This window comes from Pelecanus crispus, chromosome 17 (genome assembly GCF_030463565.1).
Source record: "Pelecanus crispus isolate bPelCri1 chromosome 17, bPelCri1.pri, whole genome shotgun sequence".
NCBI classification, from domain to species: Eukaryota; Metazoa; Chordata; class Aves; order Pelecaniformes; family Pelecanidae; genus Pelecanus; species Pelecanus crispus.
Window position 1 is genome coordinate 120,942 of NC_134659.1, and position 15,156 is coordinate 136,097.

The 15,156-nt window shown below is 38.4% G+C and overlaps 1 long non-coding RNA gene across 1 annotated transcript in view; it reads right to left on the reverse strand.

Annotated features, from left to right (window-relative positions):
• LOC142595100 (uncharacterized) overlaps positions 1-14,940 on the reverse strand; it is a 70,942-nt gene extending 56,002 nt beyond the window's left edge. The window contains exon 1 of the long non-coding RNA XR_012831711.1: positions 14,775-14,940. This is a non-coding gene — a long non-coding RNA (uncharacterized LOC142595100). The remainder of the gene's footprint in view (positions 1-14,774) is intronic.
• Between the last annotated feature and the right edge of the window lie 216 nt (positions 14,941-15,156).

The window sequence follows — 15,156 nt, forward strand, 5'->3', positions numbered from 1 at the left end:
TATTCAGGCAAATCGATGTCTAAACAGATTATGACTGAGATACCGGCGAAAGGCCTATGAAAGTACATAACCGGTTGATCTTCTCAAATTGACTGAAATATGCTGTAAATGGGAAAATACAATTTTATCTCATATCTTTGTGGCCTGTTTATTTGTGGAGCTGACACCTTATTTGAAACTCATTATTCAACTCAAATCTTTTCTACCTGCTTTCACTAAAAATATTACACATACATCTAAGTAAAAAGTAGCATGGAAATATTACCTCATTAATTACACTGACAATACACCTTTCACCGCATCACCCTGCAAAATGCAGCAGTCCAGAGAATGTCAATGCAAACAGTGAAACCTGAATGCCAAGAACTGCCAGCATATTCTGAGGTTCAAAGGAGGAGACGTGAGACGTCAGCCCGACTTTGCTAACCTATCCCCAAGTGTAGCTGACTTGCTGTTAATGCATTAAATGTGTTTTTCAGCCTGTATCATGTATAAAGAAACACCACAATTATACAAACTTCCTGTGCGTAAAAGTGGGATTTTGTGCCCAGAAATTTTGCTTCTCTACGATTATTAAGTACTTACAAATAAGTTATGATGTACTGGAACATTAACGCCTGGCACTTGTAAACAATCATGGGGATACAGGAGAAGGGATGAAATCAAATTTGATGGATACACAAACGAAGCCGTAAGACACTGACTGCATGGGCAGGGAGTTGGGAAGTCACCAAGGATATACAGAGTTGGCTACAGCAATTCACTAGTCGGCACGTCTCTGAATGCATTAGCTCCAAATGAAGCACACCCAAGTACACCACACTGCACAGTTGCTTTCATGTGTTTAGAAGAATGAGACAGAAAGATACAGTACTTGACTACCTTCAGGCATAATGTCTGTGTGACTATATTCATGTGAAAGACATTTAGGTTACACCATTACTGTACAGCAGGAGAAAATATGCAAAGCGCTGCTCAATATTTTGAGCCTGCATACAGCTACTAAGATGAAAATTGCTGCATGCATGTAGAAATCAGGCCCTATATACATATATACATGGACGAGACTTCTCTGGCGTATTATCTAAATCCAAAATTAAAATGACTGCATGAGGTAGTTTGAAATAACATGCTTGATGGCTTTACTGCCAGGCTTCTGTAGCATCATTTGAATTTCCTGTACCACTGTTCAATGAATGAAACACCTTTGACTTTTCCTTATCTTGAAGGCAATGTTTATTCCCCAGTAAAGAGCCTTTCTTCTTTTTTTCCTAGCCTCTTACATTTACAGCAATGCTTTGAGATTTTATGGCACAGTAGTTGACACTATCAGATGACCCAAATCAAGATCTATCAGACTCACATTCTCTGTTGCTGGGATCAGTTTTATCACATGAACGTGGCTTCCACATTTCATAGTAGTATTCCCTGGAAGAAACTATGAGATGCTGACAACACATAGCAAAAATCCTGAGGAACTGCCTGGCCTGGACCTTACAACCCAAACCCTAACACAGTCTCCCCTCAGTCTGACAGACCCTACAAATATTTTCTGAACACAACTCTGATCACTGTCAGAAATCATTCCTGCAGTAACCAGACCACTTGATGTAGTTCAAGACTTCTTTTATTCAGGGATTTTCTAAAACTGAACATTGAACAGAGACCATTAAACCGATTCAAAAAAATCTTTCCCTAATTTATGTTCCTGGCTCCAAAATCAAATTTCCTGCTCCCATAGGGTTCATCACAGTGTGCTAATAAAAGATCAGATTCTGCTTCCATTGACTTGTTATGTATCAAAACTCCCATTGATTTCAGTGGAAAAACATTCAAGCACAAAGACAGAAAAAAATCAAACAGAAGGTAAGACAATGACCTTGACTTTGTTTTGGGCCTTGGTTTACATATTGTTGACAAAACCATAATGACCATTTATGTTACGCAAATATGAAGCTCCTTCCAGGAATAAAATTAATGAAATGAATGAATAATCGAGAAAATTAATCTGCTTCTTACACTGAGGGTCAGTCATTTATTTTGAACTGCCATATTTGTGAGAAATGTTGCTGCATTAAAAAGTGTGCGTCAAAAATTGATTTAGCTCAGTTAGTTGTTAACTGCTCAGAAAGCTAATAAAAGATCAGACCGTTTCTGACAGTTCTGACCTACAATGAGTAAATTAGCCCAGTATAAATACTGCTGGGAAGCAGATTATTTCTTTGGCAACTTTCTATTTGCTAAGTATGGCTTTGCTAGTCTAAAAATTACTATTTTGATTTTTTTCCTATTCTTAATCATTTCATCTTTTTCCCTCTGTATTGTATAGGTATAAAGGTGACACAGATTTTTTTTTTTGTGGTCTGGTTCACTGATTTACTTTGATTGTCTTTATTTTGTTCTTTATACAACCATATGCGATCCAGGCTCTTTAAGAAAAAAGAGTTCTTCAGAAATTTTTGGATGGAAATTTGCTAAGCACTTCATTGCTATACATTACTTTGATTATGATATGTTTAACAGCTCTGGCTCACAGAATATGTGTTTTTCTATTTTGAAACATATCTTTTATTTTTTTTGAAGCCTTTATGTGCTGGATGACTCAGGTAGGAAAAAAGACCTGTGCTTGTTCACAAAGAGATTTGTCCTGCGGTGAATCACAGCCTGCATTTTCCAAAATGCATCATTTCCTGCTGATTATTTCACGATCTTTTTGAGACATTCTATGTAGCAGCCCCAGACCAGCAAGGTGTTTAAGGCACATGCATTACCACAGCCATACAAGTCGCTCATTTGAACTATTCATTGCTTAACGCATTTCAAGAACAACTCATAATTCTGGTGAACATAACTATAAATTCAGCCCTACTTAGGAACTGTATTTTCACTAATCATGAAAATGATTGTACTGTGGCCTTTAGGGAGGGTCAGGAGGGCATGTCAGCTGCGGTGGGTCAGTAGTCAAGAATTGACTGCCAAGCTGTGCAAGCATGGATGTCTTTTGTCACTGCAGCTGTCCGTATCCTTAATTTTCTGGTGCTTTCACATTTCAGACTGAAAATTAACACTTCTACACAGCAGCCTTTCAACAATGGTGTTTTCCCTCATTAATAATGGGCAAGAGGGCATAGAATAGCCATCTCTGAAAATGTACAAATTTTTTATCTTATTTAGACGTATGAAGCAAACTTTCTACCTGCAACTGATGTACTGCTACACTGCACAGTCTGAAAGCAGCTGCTGCTCAGAGATTTGTGACTTCACAGGACAATTTGCTTCAGGGCAGGCCAATCTACAAAAGAAAGGGCAATTTTTTTTTCAAAAGCAACTACTAATTTCCACTTGCACTGCATTTGCGTGTCATATTTAGAACCAACTTAGCAGGTTCTGAGGCATCAGAAAATCAATATGGACTTCGGGAGCGCAACAGCTTTGGAAATTCGATCCCAGGAACTGAAAATTTGGCATTTAAAAACTGAGATACCCACAAATAATGTGTTCTGTAGGGCACTTGCTAAGAGAAATATGCTAACTTACATTGCATTCCATATCAGTTTCTGCCTGCATTTCTGGCAGTCCCTAGGAAACAAACTGTACATGCTACTTTTGTGTTTAAATTTGTGTCCATTTGTTCCTAAGGTTTTAGTAAGTTAGAAACAAACAAAAGAAATGTTTTCTAATAATTCACATTTAGTAGAGTTTCATACTTCATTCAAATTTTACTGCTGTTTATCTCTACAGATCTCAAGGAGTCAAGCACACTATGAGTGTGAAGCGCTCAAAACCTATGAGACAAGTACACATGCATGTAATCTTAGGGGGATTTAAATGTTCTGAATTACATTAAGACATTAGTTCTGTTGAACTAAATATGCATGTGGATATATGGATTGTTGTTTTTACTTTGTATAGCTACATTTCATTAAATTTGAGTGATTTTTTGATTCTCCAGAAAGGCAATGGATTCCCAAGTAACCACTGACTTTATTCTGTTTTGTATTAATGTATCAAGCTTCCATAGGTTTGCTTGGTTATAACTTGACTAACCCGAGTATAGGCTTATTTCACTTCCATTTTCTACCAGACGCCTTGCTGGACAATGATGTTGCACACATGCCCCACAAGAATAAAGGGAGTACGCTCTCTGCTGTCTACCTTGCCCACTGACAGTGGTAACACTTTGAATTGCAAAAGTTACAGCTTTCTGTCTGAATTAGGAAAATCTCTTACGAGTCTTTTGTGGTCAACAGATATATGCTCCTTATATCCAGTAAGAGAACAGGAAATTCTGCATCCAAAATTAATAACGTAGCGGGTATCTTAAGTTTTCCATGGCTTTCTGTCTTTTTTTTGTGTGCTAGCACTTTATGAATGCAAGCAGAATTATGGACACCACCTACAGCATCATGTTTGACAAGTCTGACAAGATTGCTGATCACCAGAAAATGTCACATTTGTATACCTTCCTGTTTGTTTCTGCTCTCCTAAGAATTCTGAAGTAGCAGGAAAAATAAATGCATAGTTATGTCTTTTTTTTTTTTTTTTAATTATTGCTACCATCTTCACGCATCTAGAAAAGGACTAAGCTTCGTGTTGGACTTTCAACATGGAAAATACTTCCAAGTGACAAACATAAATAAATTTTTGTTAAAAAAAAAGTATACAGAACAAATTAAGCAAGTCAATTATAAAGTGTTCCCCAAGAGAAAGATGGCCTTCAAACATTGAGAAGAAGTGTAGAATGAAAGAATAAATCAAATTGGAAGAGACCTCAGGAGGTCATCTGTCCAGCTTCCTCCTCAAAGAAGGATCTATGTACCATTTACTAGAAGACTAGGATTAGGTAGTCAATAACAAGCAGCAAACTTTCTGCAATATTATTTGCTTGGATAGATGTGATCAATGCAGAATTCTGGGGATGAGCAGAGTACAGCCATACAGCAGACCCTTTAAGGAACTCAGAACCAAGGAACAGCATTATGGGTGACATTCAGTCTCCTAGGTAAGACTTGAATTGGCTCCACTGATGAAGGATGATGTCTATGTGATAATGGCCTGTATTTATTACTGTTTCAACACGTACAAGGTTTTCCATATGAGAAGCCACCCATTCTTTCTCTCATTAGTCAGTCTGGGGGCTTTGGGTTTGTTTTGGGGGTTTCTTTTTTGCTTTTCCTTTCCAGCTGGCTGCAGTTCACCATCATCAGCTTTGGTATTTTCTCTTTTTTATCATATATTGCCTTTGACCAAGAGTTCAGGTTAAGTGCTTCCACCGCCTATAAAAAATATATCCTTTCACAGGCTAGATTCTTTCCTCGCTATTTGGCTGCTGTATTGGGGACTAGGCCCAATGCTTCAGCTCCCCCCACTACCATATTTTTGGACTTAAGCAAAACAGTAGAAGTCCAAAGGGACTTAAAATCGTGGGCAGATTCAGAAGGCTCAGATGCTTGGTGCCTCTTCTGCTACAAAAGCTAAATGCATCAAAGGGAACCACCTGATGACAGGTTCAATAACAACAGAAAGCAGTTGTTCACACAACACGTAGTCAAGCTGCAGAACTTCTAGTCACAAGGTATTTTGCTGCTAACAATGTAAATGGATTCAAGGAATAGCTAGACAGGTATGTGGAAGGGAAATATACTGAAGATTTTAAACACACAGGAAACCCCTCGGGCACAGAAAGCTGCTCATCCAAACACTGCAGAAGGACAGGAGACTGGTTGGAGAAGTACCACTATATGTTTATCTTGCTCTTAGACACTTCCTTGAGGATCTTCTATTTGCCTCTGTCAGAGACAGGATCGACAAGATGAGCCTTTCCCCTCGTCCAGCAGAGTCATTCTTATGTACTGATAGTATGTTGAAGGGGTTCTCTTTAATGGGGAACAAGTTGATTATTCTTTCTTCTGATCACGCTGTTAGCAATTTTATTCATTTCCCTCAGCAAAACTGATCATACTAACTGCACTTCTTACCTGGAAGGAAAAAGTACACAAACTGTGTCAAGAGAAATAAGTAAGTACAGAGAGAAAATTACCTCTTTATCCTGTTTTAACTCTTTTTACTGTGGGTACAGCACTGAGCCAGTTATTTTTCCATCAATTATCTAACATTCATTCAATGTTGGTTTATACTCACTTCTTCCCATAATGAAGACTCCAGTCCTGTAAATAAGGCTGGTATTCTTTGTTCATCTACGGATGACATTCCTCTATATTCTTACCACATACTGGCTCTTTCCTAACATGTGTTGTTTGCTTATGCTCAGTTTACCAAGCGATCCATAATGCTCTTTGAAAAGTTTTTTCCTCTTTTGTTTGTCATACTTTTCATATTTACATTAATTGCAATTATTATTTGTTGCTGCAGGTCACAGACACACATGTGAAATAGCTCAGGGTCTACCCTTCTCTGTTATTTTTACTTCAGTCCCTTCACCATACTAAAACAAGCAGTAAAATAAGCAGCAAAAATAATGAAACCTTGTTCTCTGTGGTGGTCAGAGTTTCTGGTGTCTACTAAATTTACAAGCATCTGTGAGGTTTGAATAACTTTTAGGACATACAGGTACACATCTGCCCCAACATAAATTCTCTAATCAAATGGACCTCTAACACTATAGCTTTTATTTTGGTCAGGACCTCTACCTATCCCACATTTTTATCAAACTTGTAGAAACGTATTATCTTTATCTAGAAACCTATTAGCTTTAAAACCTCTAACCTTCTGTCAGATATGATTGACGCTCAACAATTTCAAGGGTCATTGGGTCAAGGGTTCACAAGACAGTGTTATTTCACAAGTGTCATTTCTGTATTAAAACATACTAAAAACAGGTGATGCTCTTTGTTGAACCCAGTTTGAAGTGTACACAGCAACCAAGAGCTGTGTACTCAGTTATGCACTGCACTTGTATAGTAGCTCATGTTTTATTTACAGAAATGTCAAGCCACAGAAACTAGGCAGCTTGTATTTTCCATGTCAAGAATCCTTTCCATTCCTCTCCTTGTTATTGGTGTTTCTTATCAATGCTATAAATATTCAACATCGATGTTTTTGTTCTGCCTTGATCCAAATCCTCCCTGCCCCAGTCATTCTTGCCAAACCTTCCTCTCATCATTTTCTCAGGCACATGCTATAAACAGAAGAGTGCAAAGGTTCACTGCTCAGCCTCACATTCCAGGACACTCTATATACGCCAAAAGTGTGAGTTTCTGGCTTTGCCAAAGCATGCAGAATCACATGCATTAGAGGCACTTTGATCCAGAAGCTCTCCCTAGATGCGCATTCCTGCACTGTAAACTGCCTTTGTGAAACAGATTAGTGTTGTGAAGGACTGTACTGAAGACCACTTTTTTCTCTGTGTGTTTTGAGAGAAAAGCATGTGGCCCTTTCCTTCACGTTTCTCCCACTCCTTCTTTTCTATTTGAAAGCAAAGAATTTAGAAAACTATGTAATGAACTGCCGAATTTCTTACCTTTGTTCAATATTTCAATTTTTTAAAAGAATTCAAAGTCATTTGAATTCAGTCTTCAGCACTTGACCCATGATCTTGCCATCACTTGAAAGGAAATACTTTCTAATAAAATAACACATTTCCAATGCCACAGAAAATCAGATGCAATATTGTTGGCCAGATTTAAAGTTCATCTCTCTGCCTTTGAAAGAAAGCAAATTTGCAAAAGCTTGTTTCCAAGTGACATAAATTTAAACTCTGACATTGTGCACAGAAACTAGGTACACACCTAATCATCAAAACTTCCTTCTGGTTTTCATTTTAAGCAGACAGAAAATGATCTTGTAAGGTGTACAACTTGATTATCTGCTTTGAACCTAGCACTCATCCAAAAAACCCCACAGAAAAGTGGAAATACGCTAAATGCAAACACAATAGGCCTCTTCAAAAAGATTTTTAAGTCAGAAACCTGCTAGGCACATATTATTTAAAAACAACAAAAAAAACCTGGTTTTCCTTCTGTTAGACAGTTTAAAATTGTAATGTATTCATCATCTGGTGAAAATTGTAGCATAAATAGGCAAATACCAAAGAAAAATCTGTTCCTAATGCCATGATTATGACAACAGTCTGTGGAGTCCCACTTTTCAACAGCACTTAGGACTTTCATACTATAGATCACATCTGGCTACAAATGTTATCTTTTGCCTCTTTCCACTATACGCTCATGCATACTACCTTCCTTCCCATTCAGAATAGAATTGCTTTCTTGTAACTATTATGATTGTTCCTGACAACTGATTCAACAGACAAAAGCATTAACCAATACTGTACGGAATATGACAGGGTGCACATTGAATATCCAGGCAAAGGAAGTATGTGGTTACATACAGTGTTAAGTGATATAATGACAGTGAATTTCAAAATATGTCAGGTTATTTGAACTAATTAATATCGGCACACAAAACATAGAATCACAGAATCGTTTAGGTTGGAAAAGACCTTTAAGATCATCCAGTCCAACCATTAACCTGCACTACCAAGTCCACACTAAACCAATCAAGGGTAGACTAGACTAAACCATGTCCCCAAGTGCCACATCTACCCGGTTTTTGAACACATGGAAATACAGATTTGAAATCAGACTTTTCTTAATGCTTTTTGTGGAGCTAGAGAATGCGTAGAGTCCAGACATGATATGCCGTCCTGCCTGCAGAAGCGTGCCAAAGACTTTGTGAATGTGTTCACTTGGCACTTCACCTACTGGGCAAACGCATACAGGTCATAAAGGATGCAACTTCAATTTTTCACTACAGGAAAATATTTTTAGGTATTCTGTTCAGGCAGTTGTTCTCATTCTGTCCTACACACTGCTGAGTGATCTGCACTAAACTGAAATACAAACTAGAGTCATAATTATGTGGGGAAAGGATTGTGCATTTTATTATGCTTCCTCTATTGTGACTAATGACTAGACAACAAAGACCAAAACCATATCAGATAGCTCATGTCTATCCCAGCTGACCACAAGTTGTAGGTGCAGTATATAAGCTTTGGAATAAATGTGCTTAGATTCTTGATGAAATCCAAATACTGTTCATGGCAGGGTTGAGCATAAAGGTAGAAAAAGAAACAAGTTTTAGTTTACATTACCCAGCATAGAAAATCAGAATTGAAAATTAGTATTATGAACTCTGAGTGAGTTAGTAACAAGTTTTACTTGTTAGTAAAAGGCCCAGTATGAACTTGGAATGATTTATATCCCTTTCCTTTATATCCCTTTCCACCTTCCCCACTCATATGGGGGAGCTCCAAATTACCTGTTCTAGAAGAAATGAAGCATGGACTCATGATAAGGCACAAAGCAGAGGAAACAGAACTGAATTCCAAAGAGCAGCTCTGACAAAACCCTTTAACCTCCTTCTCCTATTTCCTTCAGCTTTATTTCACTTCTCTCCCCCAGTAATGCCAACATTCAACAAATCATAAAATAAAAAGGAAAAGGAAGAATCCTGCATTTCCAGCATTTGTGTTGAGTGAAGCCTTATCGGCATGAGATAAAATTATTATCTCAATCCACTGGGGAAAAAAAAAAAAAAAAAAAAAAACCGAGAAAGGAAAGTAATTGCTTACTTTGTAATAATGGATCTCACCTAGGGTTCTACCACCTGCTTTGCACAGTCTGTGCTACATAGGTTAGTACAGCCAGATGAGAAAATGCTTAACCCAAGTGCATGATTTGCAGCCAGATGTCTGTGTTGTAACTTCTATCTTTATATGATTGATAATGAAAAAGACTACTGTGTCATATTGTATGAGGTCACAAAATGATTATGAATACATTAACTGTGACATTCTATTAAGGTGTTAAGTGTGCTTGGAATTTCCGATATTAAAATGTGATGGAATAGCTTCACATGACAAATATAAAATATTCAAAGCAAGCAGTCAGTAAAATTGTGCAACCATGTGGGTGCAGGAAAAAAGATGATTCATTTACAGATGTGTTGATGATAAATTTTTCATCGTTGCACACAACCTGGGGCACATCAGGAGCCAGACAAGTATTTAAACAACCACCATTATTTTCAAGTGGACAAACCCTTGCAAAAAACTTGATATAACCTGTCTTCAGCTCCTATTTGAAACAATTTTTGCTAGATGTAAGAAACAAAACCCATAGAAATATACTTTGGGATTAATTCTCTAAAAATAATAACTGGAAAACCTACTGACTTAACTCTAAAATACCCCATTTCCATTCCAGGTGTGATTTTTGCTGCTAGTAGTAGTATCTGCAAGAGGTTGGGTAGGTTGGTACTATTTCTCTTTCTAAAAGCTTCTGAAAACTTGCTTTAATTTCTAGAGGCTCTGCAAATTATCTGTCCCAGAAACAAGGCAGCATCGCAGCATCGTTCAGAAAGAAGAATGTGAGAGAGGGCAGGTGCCATGTTCCAGTCTGTTAATCTGTACATTACAGTGTAACCTAATATAAACCTATAAAATGGAAATAAAGTTGTTCTACTTGGAGGGAGCCTTAGTGAAACTCTTCAAATTATTGCAAAGAACAGTACAAGTTTTCAGGAACAAGTGCTTGACTGAGAATATCCCTACTTTTTATTTTATCTAAAACTCATGTGTGATATTTTGAAACATTTGATTGAACTCAGTCAGTCAGTCTGATTACGGCTTGGCCTTTCCCAGTGTGTAGATCGATCCATAGGGAATGCCATTCAAACCAACAATGAAGTAGAGCAGGATGACTCAGCTGATTAATGAGCTTTCTTTTTTCTTATTAAGAGGCAAGTATTTGGCTTCCCCAGCTGCTAAAGTGATCATTGTCAAGTTCATGTTATAACTCACATAGTTTTTGGTCACCCATGACTCACATTCTAAGAGAAGGAAAGTAACCTGTAACCTACGATCTGTTACACAGCTATATGACTGATGAATACTGCACGCAGTGTTCTGTTCACCATAAAGTCCTTGTCATTTGGGGGAGAAATGTTTCCATTCCTGTTGCTTTCTGATCAAAATTTGTCCCTAATTTGGAATCAACTATAAACCTAGGGTTTATGGGTTCTGACAGTGGTATCAGTTGCTACCCAGACAAGTAGCTACTGAAACCAGAGCACCTGTATTTTGCTAAATAAATCCAGCCACCTCCTTAGCTAGAACATAGCACAGAATCTGCAGATGAGCCATGTGTCCTGGTTTTGGCTGGGATAGAGTTAATTTTCTTCCTAGTAGCTGGCATAGTGCTGTGTTTTGGATTTAGGATGAGAATAACGCTGATAACACACTGGTGTTTTAGTTGTTGCCGAGTAGTGCTTATGCCAGTCAAGGACTTTTCAGCTTCCCATGCTCTGCCAGGGGCACAAGAAGCTGGGAGGGGGCACAGCCAGAATGACCCAAGGGCTATTCCATACCATATGACATCATGCTCGGTATATAAGCTGTGGGGAGTTGGCTGGGGGGCAGCGATTGCCGCTCAGGAACTGGCTGGGTATCGGTCGGCGGGTGGTGAGAAATTGCATTGCGCATCACTTGCTTTGTATATTATTATTATTATTATTATTATTATTATTATTATTATTATTATTATTATTATTATTATTATTATGTTATTATTACTACTACTACTACTATTTTACTTTATTTTATTTCAATTATTAAACTGTTCTTATCTCAACCCAGGAGTGTTTCTCACTCTTACTCTTCCGATTCCCTCCCCCATCCCACCAGGGCAGGGGGAGGGAGTGAGTGGCTGCATGGTGCTTAGTTGCTGGCTGGGGTTAAACCACGACACCATGTCTCTAATTTCCAATGCAAAAATTTGATGAATTTATTAACCAAGCTAACGGAAGAAAGAAGAAAGGCTACTTGTAAAAATCTTAAGTCAACATGGAGCTTTTTTTTCCTTTCATTAATAGGTAAATTGCAACAGAAATGCAGCCAGTGTGCAAGTGGAGTATGTGATCGCTGTCATGAAATGCCTACAATATAAATGGACTTAATGACAAAGTTAAACAAATCTCAATTAAAGGCACAATGATTCTAGACAGACAAAAACCCATCACTCTCCCAGCTTCCCACTAAGTAGGTCTCCAAGCATGGAAAGGTTGCCAGCTATGGGGAACAGTTTAGAAAGCTAATGACAGTAAAAATGGGATTCACTGGAGACTGTAATCCTAACTCCAGTAAGCATTGCCAGAGGCCTGACATGAAGAAACAAGTACTATTTCAAGCAGACTGCAAAGCCAAGGCAAAGATTAACATCTGTCAGAATCAGCTACAGATTAGATTCTTATTGATACTTGAATGTCACAAGAATTTAGAAGGGCTAAAAGGAAATTTAAAGAAAATAATCAGGTATCTGTGGATTTGGTTTGTAAATTTAAAATACCTCTCCCTACATTTCAGCTATATATTTTCAAATAGCTGTGTGTGATGTGGCTCAATGTTACAAGGCAGAAGAGGTATTTCTTCCAACTTACTCACTTTCAAGCTTAGTCTTATATGAAAAGTAGGGACAGGGAGCATTTTTGTTGCTGCATCTAGCATTGCTGTTACTAGCCTCCAAGCCATTGATTTTCATGTTTAGGCTATGTTGCTGTGGATTTTGTTCCTGCCTTATCCGTGTCTATCCCTATTAATAAGATTAAGACTTTGCTCACATTCTTCTAATTGAAATGCGGTAATTCTGGGAAGAGATTCCAAGTCTTCTTTTAGCAGGGAAATCAGTATATGTCTGAGTTCAAGTTAACCATTTTTTAACATCGAAGTTTGCACAAAGACAGCACTCTTTCATGCAGGCCATAACTCTTTATCCACACTGGTTTGAGTAACACATTCCACTTTGTAGTAGCGGTATCAACAGCATTTGCATACCACAGCTAGCTTCAGCGCTGCCTCAACCTGATGAGTTTACACGTTTTGGAACTGCCATCCTTCTCAGTAGTTTAAGCAACCAAAGGCTCTTCACATCTTGTCATGCTAGAACATATGTGCATTTGTCTGCAACAATCTTCCCTTATTAAACTGGAAGAAGCATGATCTGAACTTCAAGCTGCATTGTACTTACCAGCTGCAGCCTTCAAATATTATTTAGAAGTTATTATTTCTGTAGCTTCTCATTCCTACAGCAAGTTACAATTCCACAACTTTCAGAAGTACCTCCTCCCACTCTTGACTTCTTCCCCCATATCTTCTATAAGGTATGTGGTACAGTAGTACTAAAAGAAGTTCTTGTTTAATCAGCTTCTGCAAGATTGTTTCGATGAACGTAGGGTGAGAAAACTTGTTACAGCAGTTTTAGTCACCCAGTTCCAAGAGTTCACATATTCAATCTATCAATTGTTCTCACTATGGAAATGGAAAAAAGGTTCATACCTAATGTAGGAAAAGACGGCAAGGAAAATAATACACTGGTAAACACAGTAACAGTAATCTTCTAATCCTGGCCTACTTTTATTAGAATTCCCACATTTCAAACTCTGCATACCACAGAAGTCAGTGAACCCCACAGAAAGCTTAAGTGTGAACAGTGTAAAGATGTGCAACAACATCAGTGATTAGCATCGCTTTCCAATTTAGGCATTGAGATTTATTCAGACCTAGAACAAGGCCAAAGAGAGTTCTAGAAAAAGTGGTAGAAACATGCAAGTGCATTAATTAAAAGGAGACACATCTTCCCCATTATACTTTTTGACTGTAGCATAAAATGCATTCAGCACTCAGATGATGTCAGAAAACAGAAAATGAACACGTTAAGAACCCTACAACTGTTCCTAACACAAGTGTGTTGCCAAATGCAGATTTATAAGAATTTTTGAGACTGACGGGTTAGTCCAACTCCCTGTTTCCTGTTCTTAAGCAGAGGTTGCTAAAACCTGAACTTCATTTAAACTTCTTTGCTTAAAGGATTCCATCGGCAAGGGAGTGAACAGTATGAGAAAGGATCAGATCTTTTCTTTACAAACACTTTTCTCTTTAACTGTCCTTCTCCACAGAATAACTGTCCAGGAGAACTGTTCAAAGACACAGGCATTTATTTCAGAGACAGTTGCAGACCCCCAGCAAGGGAGGACATCTTGCACTCTGTATCGTCATTCACTTCTCTGCATATTGCACTGATTGTCATTCAAGCTTTGTGTGAGGTAAGGATGTTGCAGAGTGGTCAGGCTCCACAGGCCGCTGGTTCAAGATCCAAACAAACCCCTTCCCACATTTAAATTTTACCTTAAATTTCATTTCACCTTAAATGTCTGGGTGGGGAGGGAAAACCTCCTATCTTAAAACATTCACAGCAGCTGCCTCCCCTCAAACTCTGACATAATACAAAGACAGAAAACTCCTACTCGCCCACTGCTCACTGGGTCTGCGCCCAGAAGCCCACACCATACAGCTAAAATATGGACCCAGTTCAAACTATCTTTGCTCTCTGGGACCATTAGTCAGATTTTTTGTGCAGCAGCTGCCTGACACACTCAGGATGCTGGGAGCTTCACACAGTGCAGAAGGTTGGACTGTATTTTTCTGGCCTCATAGGTTTAGTGTCAAGGTCTCAACTAAAGCAGAGCTGAGATTCTCAGAGGATAGGAATGAAATAACCTCCTAAATCAAGTCACTGTACTTACTTATTCAGTACAAGGAAATGCAGTTTGAATTAGTTTTTCTGAATGTATATTTTGTTGCTAATGTACAGAATCCACTACATTTCATCACTACCTCTCTTTATGGTTGCCAGCAGTTGTCTAACATCCCAACTGTGCAAGTCACTGTGCAATGGGTTAATACAGTAATGAGTAATTACCTTCCACAGAAGATGAAAGCCAAGATGCTTAAGACGACAAGAGGTCCAATGTGCACTGCAGCGAAGATTGGGTAGGGCAGCAACTCTGAGGCAGCTGGTCTCAATGTGTGAAAGAAGAAGGCAGGGAGACTTGCAAATAAAGGAGAGGACACAGAAAGCACGTGGAGCAGACAGCACTTGGAGCTGGAGAGGACACAAAAAAGAGTATGTCAGGACATAGGCATGACTAGGGGCAGGACTGAGTTCCAGAGAATATGAGATTTTACCAGCAGGAATATATTGCTTGGTCCTTGAGTGTGCTGCCCAGCAAATCATTATCAAATCAGCACAACTGTTGCACAGAACAGCTGTTCTGTTTAGACAGGGAATGCACAGGGCTGAC